The sequence below is a fragment of the Coenobita brevimanus genome, chromosome 1 (genome assembly GCF_032717465.1).
Source record: "Coenobita brevimanus isolate Jiangsu-jjx chromosome 1, ASM3271746v2, whole genome shotgun sequence".
NCBI classification, from domain to species: domain Eukaryota; kingdom Metazoa; phylum Arthropoda; class Malacostraca; order Decapoda; family Coenobitidae; genus Coenobita; species Coenobita brevimanus.
The window spans coordinates 37478308-37498103 of NC_136954.1; positions in this window are offsets into that span (position 1 = coordinate 37478308).

The following is a 19796-nucleotide window of genomic DNA, read 5'->3' on the forward strand; positions in this document are numbered from 1 at the left end:
GTGGGTAAGACTGAAAGTTGGACTACAAATGTGGGCGATTGTGTGTGTGTATGCGCAAACGCAAGGTCTTGCAAGCGGAGTGAGAGATGAGTTCTGGACAAATGTGGAAGTGTGCATGGAAAAGTTTGAAAGGAATGAAAGAGTGTTTTTGATTGGAAATATGAATGGAAAAGTAGGGAATGTGAAGGCGGATGGAGTAGTTGGTGAGTGGGGTGTACCTGCAGAGATGGATGAGAATGGCAGTGCTTTAGTGGACATTTGTGCTGGGAGGGGGTTGGTGATAGCCAGTACCCTCTTCAGGCACAAAATGATCCACAGGTATATGTGGCGAGTGATGAAAAGGGTGGGTGGTGAACTGAGTGAAAGGAAGACAATGAATGATTATGTGTGAGTGAATGAGAGGATGAGAAGGTGTGTAATGGATGCAAGAGTATATAGAGGTTGGGGGAATGGACTTTCTGACCACCACTTGGTGGTGGTCAGAATCAAGCTCCAAATGAAATGGAGAAATAGAAGAAGGGAAGGACAGGAGGAAGTAGTTCATACAAGGAGGGTGGAAAGGTTACAAGAGGATGGAAAGGAGGCAGAATATAAGAGGGAAGTGGAGGTGCGATTGGGTAAATATGGATTGGAGCAGATGGGGGACGTGGAAGGTATGTGCAAGATATTCACAGAAGAAATCTGTCAAGCATGTGAGGTGATGTGTGGGGCGATGAGATGACGAAAGGGGGTGCAGGGAACAGCATGGTGGAATGAAGTGGTGTGAGAGGCTGTGGCACAGAAGAACAAAGCATATTGTGAGTGGATGAGAAACGGACGTGAAAGAAGTTGAGAGACGGAAGAAAGACATACATGTAGAGCGGAAGAGAGAGGTGAAAAGATTAGTCATAGAGTACGAAGAGAGTGGATGAGGAATTTGGAAGGAATTTGAGTGTCAAGCGGAAGAAATGTAAGAAAATGTTCTGGAAAGAGGTAAAGAGTGTTAGACAGGGTGCCAAAGAAGTTAGCTGGGGAGTGAAAGATAAAAATGGTAGATTAGTAGCGGAGAAGGATGAAAAAGTGAGCAGATGGAGAGAACACTTTAAAGAATTGTTAACACTGAGAATGAAAGTAATGCGAGTGTAAGTGGCTGGGGAATGGCTGGGAGACTGAAGGAGGTGAGAAGGGAGCAAGAAATCAGTAGGATGGAAGTTGTGGAAGCAATGAAGAAAGCTAAAGTGGGGAAAACCCCAGGAATTGATGGAGTGTGCGGTGAAATGCTGAAGCATTGGGGAGAGATAGGAGTAGAATGGACGTGGAAGATATGCAGATTGGCCTGGGAGGAAGGTAGAGTCCCGGAGGATTGGAAGTCAGGTATAATTATTCCCCTGTACAAAGGAAATGGGGAAAAAGAAGTGTGTGGTAATCATAGGGGCATTTGTCTTCTTAGTGTAATAGGAAAAATATATGGTAAGATATTTATTGATAGAGTTAGGGAAGTAACGGAGGAATTAGCTGGAGAAGAACAGGGATGTTTTACGAAGAGAAGAGGTTGCGTAGATCAGATATTCATTCTTAGATCTATAGCGGAAAAGTTTCTAGAGAAGGAAAAGAAGTTGTATGTGGCCTTCATGGATTTGGAGAAAACATATGACAGGGTGGATAGACAAGGATTGTGGAAAGTACTGAGAATATATGGAGTAGATGGGAAGTTGCTGAATGCTGTGAAGAGTATGTATGGGGGTGCTAAGTCTGCAGTACGTGTGGATAGTGAACTGAGTGAATTTTCCAATCTGAAGGTTGCATTGAAACAGGAATGTGTCATGTCTCCATGGCTGTCCAATCTGTATATGGATGGAGTTATAAAAGAGGTACAAGGTAGGGCAATGGATGTTGGAGCAGCCCTAATGAGAGAGGGCAGTGTTTGGGAACTCCCTGTACTGTTGTTTGCTGATGATACTGTGCTATTAAGTGAAGACGAAGGGGAGCTGCAAGGCTTGGTGGATGAGTTTGGGAGAGTGTGTAAGAAATGGAGTCTAAAGTTGAATGTAGGGAAGAGTAAAGTTATGGTCTTTGAGAGAGGTGAAGTCAGTGAATGTGCACTCACACTAAAAAGTATCGGTGCACGCTTGACGCAAAGCAATTTGAGACACCGGGCGATGGCTACTGGAAACTGAACAACGGTTTCTTTCCCCCATGCTGATAAACGTGCTCTCTCAAGGATGAAATATATGGCTTGTCTATGACATTTTCTAGTCCGTACTGTTATTATATGTATAGCAAAGTGGTTACCAATAAATCTTACCGAGAATTCATGAGCTATAATGGTCATTCCGGATATCATCGTACCCTACTTGTGCGATACTTTTTAGGGTGACTGTACAGTGAGGTTGGATGAGGAGGAAATGGAAAATGTGGGTGCATTTAAGTACTTGGGTAGTGTGAGGAGTAAGGATTGATGTTTAGAGGGTGAAGTGCTTGAAAAGGTACAACAAGGAAGAAAGATTGCTGGTTCCTTGAAAGCAGTGACAAGAAACCTGGAAGTGAGCAGGGATGTGAGAAAGTTACTACATGATAGTAGTCATACCATCTCTAACCTATGGAAGTGAAACTTGGACCTTGTTGGAGGGACAGAAGTCATGAGTTAGAGCAGTGGAAATGAGTTATTAGAGAAGCACATGGAGTCACATAGAGAGACAGACTGACAAATGAGGAAGTGAAGAAGCATTGTGGTGTGGATATGATAGGAAGTTAGGAGAAACACACTGAGGTGGTTTGGCCATGTGGAGAGGATGGAGAGTGATAGACTGACGAGGAGAGTGTATGTAAATGAGGTGGAGGGAGGGAGAGGGAGGGGGGGGCCAAGGATGAGATGGAGGGATGGAGTGGAGAGGTATATGAGAAAGGGAGGTGTGAGCTGGGAGCAGGGCAGTGAAATGGCGGGGGACAGGGCGATATGGAGGCGATTTCTTTGTTGCCACCCCTTACGGGATTAAGGCGTCTGGTAAACAGACAGATTAATTATTATTATTATTATTATTTGCACCAACAAATGAATTTAACGTATCATGGTCGTGAATTTCTATAAAGCTGTGGTTTAGTCTCAGCTGAAGATAATCGTCTAGGGTTAATCTTAATGTAAATCTTAAGTGTACGGCCGGCAAGGAAAGGACTGCCCAAGACTGCCTTTAACCCTTTTAGTCTGTTTAAATACTGATTAATTCCTTCTACCTTCGGACGATTTTCCTCAGCTTAGGGGGAATATATACAGACGAAGGGATTATAAGTACCCTTCATCAATCCCTTCAGAACTGAAGCTGTATAAAATCGTCCCTACGTAAAAAAATAAATCTAAACTCGTCCCCTGACTCTCAGATGATCAAAATTGTCTTGTGTTAGCCTGAATAAAGTATGAAATTTCGCCAACTTGAGCGACAAGGTTCATTTTACAAGATAGGAATAAGACATTTGTTCAACGTTGTTTTTTTCCCAAAGATATATAAACCGTACATCCATACGTGTAAATACATCCATTCTCTCTCTCTCTCTCTCTACATGTATATATTTGCAGTTTTTTCTTTTTTTTCCACACCCAGAATCTGCGAGCGAGATAATAATATTTTACAGGGGCAGCACTACACTGGTCCACTTCCTGTCGTCAAGGAAGGAAGGAGGAAGAAGTGGAAAAGAAGAGGAGGGAGAAAAAGCAGGGAAGAGGAAAGGAGGAGGAGGAGGAGGAAAGGAAGAGAAGGTGGAAAAGGACGGGAGGAGGAGGAGGAGGAGGAGGAGGAGGAGGAGGAAGGGAAGAGGAGGAGGACGGGAAAAGAAAATGGATGAAGAAGAAGAGGATGAGGAAGGGAAGAGGAGGAGGAAAGGAAAAGAAAGAGGAGGAGGAAGGGAAAAGAAAGAGGAGGAGGAAGGGAAAAGAAAGAGGAGGAGGAAGCGGAAGGGAAGAGGAGGAGGAAGGGAAAAGAAAGAGGAGTGAGAAGAGGAAGGGAAGAGGATGAGGAAGAAGAAGGGAAGAGGAGGAGGCAGGGGAAGTGGCTGAGGTGGGTGTGGGTGAGAAAAGGGAAGACGGAGAGAAAGAGAAACAGAGGCAGGGGGGAAAGGGTGAGAAAAATAGAGTGGAGGAGGATGGGGAAGGTAGGGATCAGGAGAGGCTAAGGATAAGGAGAGAGGGATGAGAGAAGGTGGAAGAGGAAGAGAAAGAAAAAGAAAAAGCGAGAATAGGGAAAGGGAGACAAAATGGAGAATAAGAAGAGGGAAGGGACTAGGGAAAACAGGGATGAAAATTGGAGGAAGGATTCAGAAGCAAGGGAAAAAAAAAAGGACGGGAGATATTAAAAGAAGAAGTGAGAGAGAAGGAACAGGATGAGGAAATCGAAGAGAAGGAAATGAGAAGGGGAGAGAAAGTGGGAGTGGAGATCCGACAGATGAAGAAAGGGATATAGCAATGAGGAATGAGAAGGGAGGGTGGCGAGGAGGAGGAGGAGGAGTTGTAACAAGAAGAGAGAGAGAGAGAGAGAAAGAGAGAGAGAAAATCCTTATGAGTTTCTATTCCTGCTCATTAACGATCCCTTCTTCCATGACAAATCACCCTCCTTCATTCACTCTATCACCCAGTTCCCCCCTCTGATTCTTGGTCTACCTCTTGCCCTTCTCCAGACCACACTAATACAACTTGATGGTGTCTCTATCTCTCCTCAGTAACGACCCCTCCTACCACGACACACCATCCTCCATCATATACAGTCACTTGTCCTTCCACTAGTGTCCCGCCAGCTTATGAGTCTTAGCATTTCTTTTATCTTCATTTTTTGTCTTGAATATTACTTACCAAAATTCTCTCATACTCTTCAGATCTCTTAAATACCAACACACACTACATAAATCACACACTGCATACATTTCACACACTGCATCAATTCCACACACAAGTCTATCATCGTGGCATATATAGAAACAGATTAATCAGGAAGAGGTCTAAGAAAACTTCCTAAGAAAACGAGACAATATATATCTTGGTTTACTTCTTCTTCCTCTCCAAGCCACCCCATGACACACCCCGATGTTCATGGGCCCGTATTCTTGTCACTTAAGGAAGCTCCCTGACACCTTAAGTGATTTATTTTACTTATTTTTACTGTCATCTGTGTTACATAAATCCATCTTATATTACCACACCCTGCAAAAATTACATAATAAAGGATATTAACCAGGCATATCCAAAAATAAGTCGCTAAGGAAGAGGTAAAAAGGAGTCTAAATTACTTCAACACATACCACGACGACACCAGCGACAGGCAAGACGAACTAGAACTCACCTGTGGGAAAGAAGACGAGAATTAGTACTCTCTCTCTCTCTCTCTCTCTCTCTCTCTCTCTCTCTCTCATGGTTAGAAGAATCTCGTATTTTATTTTGTTTAACGCCAGACTACTTTATTCAGAAGAGAGTGACTTCTAGTAGTCTATCCAAGGTAACGTTAGACGATTTTATTTACCAGAATAGGAGTCACAAGAGTCTGAGTGTCAATAATGCCATGGGTGAAAATAGCTTTATATCAGTAGTCTCATATCATCATCATCATCACCATCGCCATTTCCATCATTATAGCCTCATCATCACCACCACCACCACCACCACCACCACCATCATCTTACTTACACTACCATTAATAGGGCGGGTATGATCCAGAAACAGGATTAACATAGCACAGAGGTGGGGAAACAATACTCTGTTAACTTTATCTTGGCCTAAAACTCCCATTCCCCCATCTTGAATGATAAATTATAGCAAGAGATTAACACTAGAAGATGAGGCTGGGTCACGAAGTTCTACAAGTAAGATGTAGAGGCACATTGTTGTCTTTGCCACTGAGCTACATGATATAAGCTGCAGAGGATGAAAATTTGTGTCAAGTTGAACTGAATGAACGATACCAACAGACTGCCCAGTGAAACAGTATGTATTGTGGGTCACAAAAGTATCGGTGCACAGGGGGTTATATAAACATAACATCTGCTGTATGTTTGCAAGAGGATATTGCTAGTTGGCGATACATAACACCTCCCGACATCAGGGCTACCAACGTGTGGTAGGTCGGACACTAATATTTCAGTGACCTTCGTTCTGCGTTCCCAAATGTTTCACGCATATTGTGCACCGATACTTTTGTGACCCATTGTACATCCAATAGTTCATCGTTCATACTTCAGAAATTATCAGCTTATACTCATAGGGGTTGGCGGGTCTGGTCGACCAGGCAGACCGGGGTCAAACAACAACAACCACTACTACTATTAATACTACTACTACTGTAACTCAACTGATTTCAGTGATTAAAAAAAAAAAAAAAACTTCTAACCGGTACCATGTGTGTCATCATCAGCATGAGCATCAACAACATTATTTATATTAACTTAATAAAAACAACAACATAACATTATCCTCTTCCTATCAATATCATCCTAATCACCAATTTGGGTGAGTGACACCTTCACGAAGTGGCACTTACACAACCAGGAAGCTCACTGATACAAGAGTCCATCAACTACTGTCCTAACTGATGAAAAGAGGACTGTGGACTGTAAGAGAAGAGCAATTTTAGCCTGCAGTCCATCGGGTTCACGCCCAGGTGAGCCAGAGAACACAACAACAACAAAAACAACAATCCTCCTCCACCTCCTCCTCATCGTCATCATCATCATGATTCCTAGTAAAAAAAAAAGAAAAGAAAAAAGAAAAAAAATAGTCTTCCTGTAAACTTCACCTCTAGTACTGTATATCATTGTCACGCACCCATAATGTTAACCCTTTTACCGCTCAGCAGAAGGAATATGTATGTTCGGGAGCATTTTCAAAAGTTGAAAAATGAGGGAACTGTTAGATCTGTGCCTATGAACTTCACGAATATGAGCCTGTAGGCGAATGACAGTACACATGGCAATACCTGTACAACATCTCATGTGTAGCTACTTCAGTCAAAAATGAATTAGCTTCATTCAGAGTCCATGACTGCATTCAGTATTTGTTACTACCAATTTATATTACTCAGCTCAGGAACACTTTTCGAATTTGAGACGCATGACACAGCCTTCATTAACCCTTCACTACAGAACGTCTCTAAGCCGAATAAAATCGTCCGGAGGCAGCTGAATTAGCTAGTATTTGGGAGGCAACACTTGTAGGTAAATGTATGACACTTGCCAGAGCTTGTCTCTGGTGTAGAACACATATACACTTGAGATTAAACAAGATCCGTGTTGCCCTGTATACTGTACAGTATGCACTAAACAGCAGGTGAGACGGCACGTTGGATCTGAACTCACCCTGTACCGTACGCGCGTTCAGAGATGAATACAACGCGTGCCATTATTGGTGTGTGTGTGTGTGTGTGTGTGTGTGTGTGTGTGTGTGTGTGTGTGTGTGTATTACACATATATATAATATATATAATATATCATATATATAGATAGATAGACAGACAGATAGACAAATAGATAGATAGATAGATAGATAGATAGACAGATAAACTGACAGAAACAGATATATTTATAAAACAATGCTGCAAGAAAATGTCAGTAGTTAATCAAGGGTAATGCCAGTAACTTGTATGAAGCCCTCACAGCGTTCCTCAGAGTCAACATTTACACGATCTTGAAGACTAATGCAACGATCCATATCTATTGCCAAATATCAAAACGTTTCCAAAAGTCAACATTTACATATGTGCAGGAACAGACTAGTAATGCTAAGACAAAGGCCATATATATACTCAGATCACAACGTTTCTCGAAGTCAATATTTACCAGCTTCCCGTGAGAGCTGAAGGCGACGCAAGGAGAGCAGAGCGACAGCCAGAATGGAAATAAACTCGATTTTTCACCAGTATCACCAACTCTGGCGACGGAGCCTTAGATGCGCTCACCCTGGCAGGATTATGCATGTGCTTAGCTGGAAGTGGGATTCCGGAGGACGGGATGGGACGGGCTAGGTGGGTGAGGAGGAGACAGGGAAGGAGGGAGAGGAATAGAGAGAAAGGAGAGGGGAAAGAGGGATGGAAAGGAAGATGGCAACAGTAAAGGACGGAGAGAGGAGTGAGAGAGACGGAAGGAGGAGAGGGACAGAGAGAGATGGAAAGGTGAGGAGAGGGACAGAGAGAGATGGAAAGGTGAGGAGAGGGACAGAGAGAGATGGAAAGGTGAGGAAGGAAGCAAAATAAAGTCAGGGGGAGAGAAGAGGAGTAAAGGGACACTGAAGAGAAGAGGAATTAGAGAGTTAGGGAGGGAAGGAGGGAGGGAGGGAGAGGAGAGAGAAATGAAAGAGATAAGGGAAAAAGAGACGAAGGAGAGAAGGAAGGAGAGTGTGCAGGGAATGAGACAAGAGGGATGGGGGAGAGGCAGCGGCAAAGATGGAGAAGGGAGAGAAGAAGGACGATGGTAGAAGAAGAGAAAGCAATGAGTGAAGACGAGCAGAGATGAGGGAAAAGAGAGTAGGAAGGAAAACGAAGAGAGGAAGAGAATGAAGGGAATGGCTGAGAAGCATGAGAAGATGGGGGGAGTTAAGGAGTATAGGTGGGGGACGGGAAAGGAAGTGGACGATGGACAGAATATTGAAAGAGAGAGAGAGAGAGAGAGAGAGAGAGAGAGAGAGAGAGAGAGAGAGTATTAATAAAGAAAACAAATAAAACAATAATACGGGAGGAAGAAAGCGAGAGAGAGAATAAAGAAGCTAGAGAGAGCAGTAAGGAGAGAGGCGGCGGGGTGGAAGGTTGGGGCACACAGGGTTTACGCCGCTGGAACAAACGACTGGGCTATTTTTACGTGACAGAGCCAAATTGAAGTGAAATGGGGATAAAAATTCATGACCTTGTTTCCTTACGAAGAAGTGGAAGGTCCTCTGGGGGGTTTAGAGAAGAGAGAGGGGGAGTTTCGAGCGTAGGACAGGTAGAGGGCTGGAAAGAGAGAGAGAGAGAGAGAGAGAGAGAGAGAGAGACTATTAGAACGTGTGTGTGTGTGTGTGTGTGTGTGTGTGTGTGTGTGTGTGTGTGTAACGTGTCAGTGTACATGCACGTGTGTTGCAAGAGCACCTGGCACTAGATATAATCTGTTCGCCTCGCTTGTCGCCGGCCTAACCCGACAGTCGGCAACCCAACCCAGTAACTCGGCATATTGATGGTACTGCCGGCTCGTTCTCTGTTCAGGCAGCTCTAAATTATCATCCAGCGGGGCCTAATTAATGGACCTAATTTGTAATAACCACGAGGACGGTGGACGTGTACAGCCGAGAATAACTGGAACATCTATTGGGCCTGAAAGTATTTTAAAAAGATAATGTTCCCGTGTTGGCATTATTTACGGGGGGTTGATGGAGCCTGTGGACTTAATATAGAGCGTGGATTAGCGTGGATTATAGGGTGACTGTGATTATATAGGCTGTTATATGCTTAACACACACACACACACACACACACACGTCATCACAGTCCATTTACCTCCATCCACACATTTTTTCACTGCACTCCATTTTTTTAACTTTTTTTGGAATAATTTTTCATTTCATTCAACTTTTTTTACACGAGGCCACCCTGACTCCTAAAACTCAAGCTCCTGTGACTCACTCTTGGTTGAGTCAGTTCTCCTTGTGTTAGATGAAATAATACACTTCAGTCATTCCAGTTGGTATTCGCGACCGAGGGTGGATGCGCAGTCTCAATTAATCTCAAATGTTCTTTACTGGATGACGTATATGGTGTCCAAATGTTAATCACTCGTTACCCGATGACGCAATGTCCAATAATCGGCTCTCAGTTTTTTCAGTTTAGGAAGCTTTTGACTCCATTTCCACCTGTGGACACATGACAACACTGTGCATCTATGCTGCCCGTCTACACATACATATCTGAATTTCTTCACTTCGTCATGTTACATGCATTAACGTATTGTTTGCATAAATGGTACTAATTAAGCTACACTACTTGCTTTTATACCAAAATGTTGGGAAATACAGAATCCATAACTACTTCTCACAACATTATTGCGAAAAGAGTATATTTCTAGGTCAAAAAGTGAAAAATGAAGTACTGAAATAAATATTAGTTTTGCCTTATCTAATTGTATTATACACCACCATTTACTAATATAGCTACTGTGTGTGTGTGTGTGTGTGTGTGTGTGTGTGTGTGTGTGTGTGTGAGAGAGAGAGAGAGAGAGAGAGAGAGAGAGAGAGAGAGAGAGAGAGAGAGTTATAGCACAGAGGGACTTTATTCAGCCTACACACAGCTTTCAGGAAACACCCCCTCTCGCTCTGAAGGGCTTTATGAGAACCGCAGTGCAGTTGCTGGGAGACGGAGGCAAGTTTTCTAAGCGTCTGCAAACTCTTACAAGTGTTTTCAGAGTTTGCCCAGTGACCCTCTATGTTTGGCTTGTGTGTGTGTGTGTGTGTGTGTGTGTGTAATTTTCTCATTAAAGTCTCTCGTATATAAGATGATGTAGAACAGTGTATGAAAAAATCACACACGCACACACACACACACACACACACACACACACACACACACACACACACACACACACACACGGCAACAAAGAGGAACCACAGCAAACACATAAACATCTTAATATTATAGAGGCATAAACAAACACATTCTGTGGCGTTAATGAAAGCGACACACACACACACACACACACACACACACACACACACACACACACACACACACACACACTAAGCTGCAAATGTATGTATATTTTGCAACATTTATACACTGGCTTTTTTTTTTTTTTCAAACACAAATACACTGGACACTTATATACTCCCCCCCCCCCCAGACACACACGTCATGATACGTCCAGTTGGGTTTTAACTAATGCTCGGTAAATTTCCAAGTGGACTGAAAAATATAGTAGGGCAGCTGGTTACCACAAGAGTTTCAGCCTCACCACCACACTACCATACCACCACACTGCCACACCACTGCACTACCACTCCATCACACTGCCACACCACCACACTGCCCACCACCACGCTACCACACCATCACACTGCCACACCACCACACTACCACTCCATCACACTGCCAAACCACCACATTACCACAGCACCACACTACCACACAATCACAATACCCAACCATCATAATACCAAACCACCACAATACCACACCACCACAATACCACACCATCGCATAACTACTCCACGACATTAACAAACCACCACAATGCCACACCTCCACACTGCTGCACCAACACACTACCGTATCACCACACTACCACATCGTCACAATACCACACCATCACAATACCGCACCATCACACTGCCACACCATCACACTACCACTCCACCAACATACCACATCAACACAATGCTACTCCATCACACTACAGCACTACCACACCACTATGTTGCCATATTTCTTCTCCCCTCCTTCCCACTCCTCCACACTCCCCATCCTCGCATCCCTACCTGTCACTATTATCCCTCCTCTCTCCTCCCCACCTGACCCTATTATCCCTTTCCTCTCCTCCCCACCTGACCCTATTATCCCTTTCCTCTCCTCCCCACCTGACCCTAATATCCCTTTCCTCTCCTACCCACCTGACCCTATTCCCCCCCTCCCAATTTCCCCAAATCCCCAGTCATGCAGTCAGGTGAGCGACAAGGGTTGACTCCACACCTAGATCCCAATGGCCAGTAACAACGATATTGGATTTTTTGTCAATATGCCGATTACCTCCCGTCACACCAGGCTGCGTCCCTTTCATATCCACGTCAACGCATGCCACAGTAACTAAAACACTCGAATATTGGTGGGCTTGCCGCGTACTGCCTGTCAGGCCAGGTTATCGCCCTTTTTAATTCATCCCATCCCATAATAACTACAAGACCAGGTTGCCGCACCTTCATATCCACGTCGATCCACGCCACCCTGTTTGTGTGGCCGCCGCCAAAAACTTCAGGGAAATACATAAAAACGGGTGTATAATAAAAACTGCATTCGATCTTTCAGAGAGCGCCTTTGCATTTCAGAGAACACTGTGCAGGTTGTTTCCATAAGTCACGATGATGATGATGATGATGATGATGATGATGATGACGATGATGACGATGATGACAATCAATGCATCAGCTTCTGGACATATATTAACAATAAAAGTAAGAGTACGACGCGATAAACTGACTCTATTAATCTTAAAGGTGAACAACTGGAGATAGGTATAGTGTTAATACAGGTATGATTAACCCCCACATGACTGGAACAGTTCTAGTATTGAACTCTAGCTAACGTCATGTTCATTTTATTCAAGTGGAAGTGAGTCATAGGAGCCTGTCAGTGGTAAGATCGTCTTTAAGTATCTATCCAGGAGCAGGATCACCCTTATCATCCATCAAGATCCAAACTTTGTCACTCAGACCGCCCCCTGAGAGACAGCTAGCGAGGGTGTGGTGCGGTGTAGTGTGGTGTGGCTTCGCGTTGTGTGGGGCAGGGTGTGTGGTATGGCATAGTTTGGTGTGATGTAGTGTGGTGTGGTATAGTGTGGCTTAGCGTGTGGTGTGGCGTGGTGCACTGTAATGTGATCTGGTGTGGTGTGGTTTGCCATGTGTTGTGATGTACTGTGGAGAATGTGGTCTGGAAGAGAGTGGTGTAGTAAAATGTGATGTGATGTGATATGATGTGGCGCGGTGCGGTGCGGTGTGGTGTGGTGTGGTGCGGTGCGGTGTGGTGTGGTGTGGTGCGGTGCGGTGTGGTGTGGTGTGGTGCGGTGCGGTGTGGTGTGGTGCGGTGCGGTGTGGTGGTTGTGATGCGGTGTGGAGTTGTAAGGTGTGATATGATACAGAGGGATGTGTCGTGCTGTGGTATGGCGTGGTATGGTATGGTGCAGTGTGTATTATTGTGGACTGGTGTGGTGCGGTGAGAGAAAGATAAGATTCATCATTACTAACGATATGTAGGCATCTCTCCCTCACTCTTCTCAACTTCCTCTCCATGTGTCTCTCCCTATCTCGCCACCTTCTCCCAAACCACCCACCCACCTTCCGTGCATCTACCTCTCTTCGACTCCCACCTTCTCTACCTCCACCCTCCGCTTCGTCTCCTCCTCTCTCTCTCTCCCTCACTCTCCTCTCCATGTCTCCCTCCCTCTCTCCCTCACCCTCCTCTCCATGTCCCCCTCCACCTTCCTCTTCACGTTTCTTTCCTAACCATCTTTGTTTGTTTTTTTCTCCTCGTTGTCCCTCCACTTTCCGCTCCTCCAGTATCAGTAACTCTCCCCTACGACCTCATCCTTGTAAGTACCTTCACTCATCTAAACTGCGTTCTCGCTTTTTTCTCACCCTCATCTAAACTGCGTTCTCTTTTTCTTCCTCTTCCTCTCCCTCCCTCCCTCCACCCTCTCTCTCTTTCCTTTCTTCCACTTTTCCCCCAACGCCCCACCACCACTTCTATCATCACCTTCCTACCCTCTCAGTCCCTTGACCATCCGCTTCCCATCCATCGACTTCCATCTACTTCATGATTTTCGTCCTCTGAAACCTCCCGATAAAGCAACCTTCTCGATGCACCAGTTTTTAAAGCGTTCATAGTATCACAAGAAAATAGCGCAATAATATTACAATAAAGACATCGTGCTATCAGCGTGGTTGACAACATCCTAGAAATATGGCTGCCAAAACAACTTCGCAGTTTCTATCGCATCATCCAATATATCAACCATTTTCTGTCAATCAGTCAATAAATTGTTACGGAACAGAGAAAGATAATGTACACTTTAAGTGAGAATACTGAAAATCACTACTGTCCCGTAAAGTTCCAGGTTCAAAACAAAAGAGTTAGGTAAAATTACAAGTTAAAGTTTAATGCTTAAATTAACAACAAAACATTCAGGACTCATAAGGATAATGTAATGGCAAAAACAGGTTAAATATATGGTTAACTGCAATAGCCTCTACTAACACGAAATTAGCAAGAGTAAATTTATCTAAGTCAGCCCTGATAAAATGAGATACCAGATAATACTCAGTGAATGCCAGATAAATAATTACAGATACAAACTATTATCATAAATGACTGACATAAAGAATCCTACATGAATTACAAAAACTTCACTAGGCCTACAAATTAAACTTATGCTATACAGTACAAGAAAAAATACAACAGTTATACTCAAATTACACACAGCTGCTAGATGTTTGGAGATTTCTTGAGCACTCACAATAATAATATCTGTACAGGGGAGGACAGAGATGTGAACAAAATGAGGAGCAGATCTAAGTGGCAATGATGCAGAGACTAAGCTCATTATATAGGGGCCAGGAGAGCTTGATACAACTTGTAATAAGGACGCGCAAATGAAGCCATGGGGACATAGAGTTGACAATCCCGCTCTGGACAACAGAGAGAACGACTTACTCTACTATAACGGTAGAAGGGGGGGACTGAGGCAGAACACGCTCGTGATCATACATGCAGCAACTGTGCGTTAAAATTACACAAAGGATGATGAAATCATAGGCTATGTAACACCTCCCCACAAAGAAAAAAGAAATTTACAAAGGAAATTTCTTATTACTCTAAAACAATCTGTCTAAAGTCTGGATAAGCAATCTGCAATAACATTTTCTTTCCCCTTGACATGTTGTATGTCTAATGAATACTCCTGAAGAAGTAGACTCCATCTTGTCAATCTCTGATTTTTATCTTTAAACTTACTAAGGAATTTCAGTGGGTTATGATCGGTATAAATGACTATGGGGTCAAAACCAGAACACAAATAAAATGAAAAATGCTGTAAACCCAAAATCAAGGCCAAAAGCTCTTTCTCAATAGTTGAGTAGTTCTTTTGAGGTGGAGTGAACTTCTTACTGTAATAAGATACAGGATGTTCAATACCCTGATCATCCTCTTGCAGCAAAACAGCCCCAGCTCCTGTATCACTTGCATCAACAGCCATCTTAAAAGGCTTAGCAAAATTTGGAGTAGCGAGCACTGGCTGACTTAATAGAATAGCTTTAAGTTTGTTGAAAGAGGATTCACAGTTATCGGTCCAGACAAATTCAACTCCCTTTTTCAGTAGGTCTGTAAGTGGTGATACAAGAATAGAAAAGTTAAGAACAAATCTCCTGTAATAACCTACCATTCCCAAAAATCTTTGTAGCTCTTTCCTACTTTTAGGTGTGGGAAGATCACTTATAACCTGAACCTTAGCTCCTGGTGGTGCAACATGTCCATCACCAATTACATACCCAAGGTACTGAACTTTAGCTTGACCAAACTCACACTTTGATAAATTAGCTACAAGATTAGCATGAACTAAACGGTCAAGAAATTTACTGACATGGCATAGGTGATCTTTCCAGTTGTCACTGAAGATTAATACATCATCAATATAAACAACACACCCTGCCAAACCCTCTGTTACAACATTCATGAGCTTCTGAAATGTGGCTGGTGCATTCTTCATACCATACGGCATTACTGAACATGCAAAAGCCTTTCCTAATGTTACAAAACATGAGATCTCCCTAGCACGTTCAGTCATAGGTACTTGCCAGTATCCCTTTAACAAATCAAACTTACTTATGTACCTAGCCTTTCCGATCTTGTCTATGCAATCTTCCACACGAGGGAGAGGGTAAGTGTCTGTTTTGGTTATCTGATTAACACGTCTGTAGTCGATGCAAAGCCTCTGTGACCCACCTGGCTTAGGGACTAGAGTGACAGGAGAACTCCACTCGCTCTGACAGGGCTCAATCATCTTGTGGTCCAACAGGTAGCCAAGCTCCTTCTGGATGAGAGGAACTTTCACTGGGTTCACACGGTAAGGAGGCAATTTAATTGGCTTTGCGTCTCCAACAACGACATCATGCATCAACACAGTGGTTCTTCCTGGAGTGGCACGGAACACTTGCGGGTACTCCTGCAGTAATGCCGAAAACTCCTGCCTTTCCTTGGGTGGTAGATGAGAAAGCTTAGTCTGGAGATCATTCATGATATCAGGATTCTTCCCCAAACTATCACTCAGGCTCATACTGCATGGGAGAGCTTCACTTGCAGACTCGGGTGGAACAGCTACAGTGCAGACTGGATTATTTTCGTCCCGCCTGTGATATAACTTTAGCATGTTGATGTGACATAGTTGCTTGCTCTTTCTACGATCTGGTGTGGCGATGACATAGTTGACATCACTGAGTTTCTTCTCCACGAAATAAGGGCCACTAAACTTGGCTTGAAGAGATTGCCCATGAACTGGTAGCAGAATCAAAACCTGATCTCCTGGCTGAAAGTGGCGTAACCTGGACTTCTTATCATACCAAGTCTTCATCTTCTCCTGAGCAGCTCCTAAATTCTCTCTCGCCAGCTGTAAAGCAGTGGACAGCCGTTCTTTGAAATTCATCACATACTCCAGCAGGTTGACGTCATCTTCCTCCGACAGCCAGCATTCCTTGAGTAGCTTAAGGGGTCCTCTTACTTCATGGCCAAACAGTAGTTCAAAAGGTGAGAAGCCCAGTGATTCATTTGGAGATTCTCTTGCAGCAAACACAACGAATGGAAGACCTTTATCCCAGTCTTTCTGATGTTCCAAACAGTATTTCTTGAGCATCGATTTGAGTGTTTGATGATATCTCTCCAACGCTCCTTGGGTCTGGGGATGGTAAGCTGAAGACGTGATCTGGGTGATGCCCAACTCTTTCAGAGACTGCTTGAAAACATTTGACATGAAATTACTTCCCCGGTCGGACTGCACCTCCTTGGGCAGACCAAACTTTGTGAAGAACCCTAGCACTTCCTTAACCACGTTCTTTGCTGAGATATTTCTAAGTGGAATGGCTTCAGGATAACGAGTAGCCATATCAATCATGGTCAACACATAAGAAAATCCTGAAGAAGTCTTAGGAAGAGGGCCCACAATATCCACCAACACACGGGTGAAAGGCGCCTCAAAAGGAGGAATGGGAACTAGAGGTGCAACCTTTTTGGTCTGATTACACTTTCCCACAACTTGACAGGTGTGACAAGACTTACAATACCAGGAAACATCCCTGAAGATACCTGGCCAGTAGAAGTGTTTCAAAATGCGTGCCACAGTCTTCCTCACTCCAAGGTGTCCTGCCAAACTGGAATCATGAGCCACTCTAATGATATCCTGCCTACAAACACGAGGGATGACAACTTGATGTACAACCTCCCATTCACAGTCGGCTGATGCTGTTGGGGGTCTCCACTTCCTCATAAGTACTCCTGACTTTACATAATAACAAGTAGAAGCACCGGCTGACTCTTCTTCACTGTAAGCAGAGTTAGCTAGACCTTTCAACTCAGGGTCAGCAACCTGCAACTCAACCAACTCTTGACGAGACAAATTATCAACACTACGGGGTACTGCCTCATCTGGTGAGTGGTCCAAATTAGCAAGAAAAGTGTCAGCTAGGATAACATCATCATCATCATTATCCTCTAAATCACCAGTAACTTTAGACTTAGCCCTAGTGACAGCACATGCAGGGAACACATCAGGGACATCACAATCCTGGGACACAGCCACTGGCTCACTAGACAACTGAGGAGCTGGACACACTTGACTTCCACCAATATCATTTCCAAGTAAGAAAGTTACACCTGACATTGGGAGTGTCTCAACCAACCCAACCATAACGGAACCATTAACAAAACCAGACTCTAAATTCACTCTGCACAGAGGAACAGAGAAGTAATTATTCCCTACACCTTGTAAGATAACAGTTTCATCAGAGGAATTAACATTAGAGCCTAGAACACTGGTCAGCATAAGGGATTGGCAAGCACCTGTATCACGATATATTTGAACTGATTTCCTGTCATTACTGTCCAGAGGACTGACAAAACCATCAGACAGGAAATTAGCACATGAACTCTTGAGAGTGTCACCCACGTTACTGCTCAAAAGAGGAGCTCCATCATGAGAATTTAAGTTACCCCTCAAAGCAGGTTCAGTTAACTCAGTTAAAGAATTCTGGGAACTCTCAAGAGTGGACACTAGACCAATTGACTGAATATTTAAAGACTCCTTTTTGTTCACATCACGCTGTCTCCTGAAACATCTCTCCGTAGTATGACCAAGCTTACTACAATAAGTACATTTACTTTTCTGAAATCTAGAGGTGAAGCTGGTATTTACTTCCTGAGAAACATCATCCTTATTCTCTTTCCTGTTACCTGTACTCTGAGTAGAGGCAACGTACTTACTCTCAGCTTTCCCTTTTTCTCTAGAATATCTCTTGTGAGTGAGAACATACTCATCAGCTAAAACTGCAGCATCAGACAAATTATCTATTCTTCTCTCATCAAGATATAGGCTTACATCTTTACTAATACACCTTTTGAAATCCTCCAGCAAAATCATCTGCTTAAATTTACCAAAATCAGAATCCACATTCTTAGAATTTAACCACTGCTCTAACAGATCTTCTTTGATTTTTGCATACTCAACATGGGATTGCTTATCTTGCTTGTAAGTTGTCCTAAATTTTACTCTATAGGCTTCAGGAACAAGCTCATAGGCCTTAAGAATCAAGCTCTTAACTACATCATAATTATCAGACTGATCCTGAGGCAAAGATGCATAAGTTACTTGAGCTTTACCGGTGAGAACAGTTTGAAGGAGTACTGGCCAATACTCCTTAGGCCAATTAAAACCTGTAGCTACCCTCTCAAACAACTGAAAATACTTTGTTAAATCAGATTCATTAAAAGGAGGGACAAGTTTAACATTTTTAGCCACATCAAAATCATCAGAGCTAGATGATCCAGTTCCACCTTGTTTCATGCGATACTCATGGTCTGCCTGAATCCTGGCAAGTTCAATTTGTGCCTGAGCCTGTACCTGTGCCTCTTCAATACGAGCATTTGCTTCCTTAACACGAGACTCCGCCTCCTTAGCCTTAGCCTCCTGCAGAGCTAGCTGTAACTTAGCTAATTCAATGAGCGTTTGCTCATTTGGAGGAGTTACATTAAACAAGCTTTTATTAATCATGCCAACAATTTGATCTTTAGAATGATGAGAGTGAACTGCAATTCCCAATTGTTGAGCAACAAGCTTAAGTTCATTCTTTGTTCTGTTTTCTATATCACACACTGTTTGCACATTTGACAAAAAATCTTTGGCTTCATCAAGTGTAGAAATAGTAGCCATCATGAATATATCACAGTCACAAAATATCAAACAATATCCTTATGATAATATCCTGAATATCCTGATATGAGGTCGCCAAATTTATGTTACGGAACAGAGAAAGATAATGTACACTTTAAGTGAGAATACTGAAAATCACTACTGTCCCGTAAAGTTCCAGGTTCAAAACAAAAGAGTTAGGTAAAATTACAAGTTAAAGTTTAATGCTTAAATTAACAACAAAACATTCAGGACTCATAAGGATAATGTAATGGCAAAAACAGGTTAAATATATGGTTAACTGCAATAGCCTCTACTAACACGAAATTAGCAAGAGTAAATTTATCTAAGTCAGCCCTGATAAAATGAGATACCAGATAATACTCAGTGAATGCCAGATAAATAATTACAGATACAAACTATTATCATAAATGACTGACATAAAGAATCCTACATGAATTACAAAAACTTCACTAGGCCTACAAATTAAACTTATGCTATACAGTACAAGAAAAAAATACAACAGTTATACTCAAATTACACACAGCTGCTAGATGTTTGGAGATTTCTTGAGCACTCACAATAATAATATCTGTACAGGGGAGGACAGAGATGTGAACAAAATGAGGAGCAGATCTAAGTGGCAATGATGCAGAGACTGAGCTCATTAT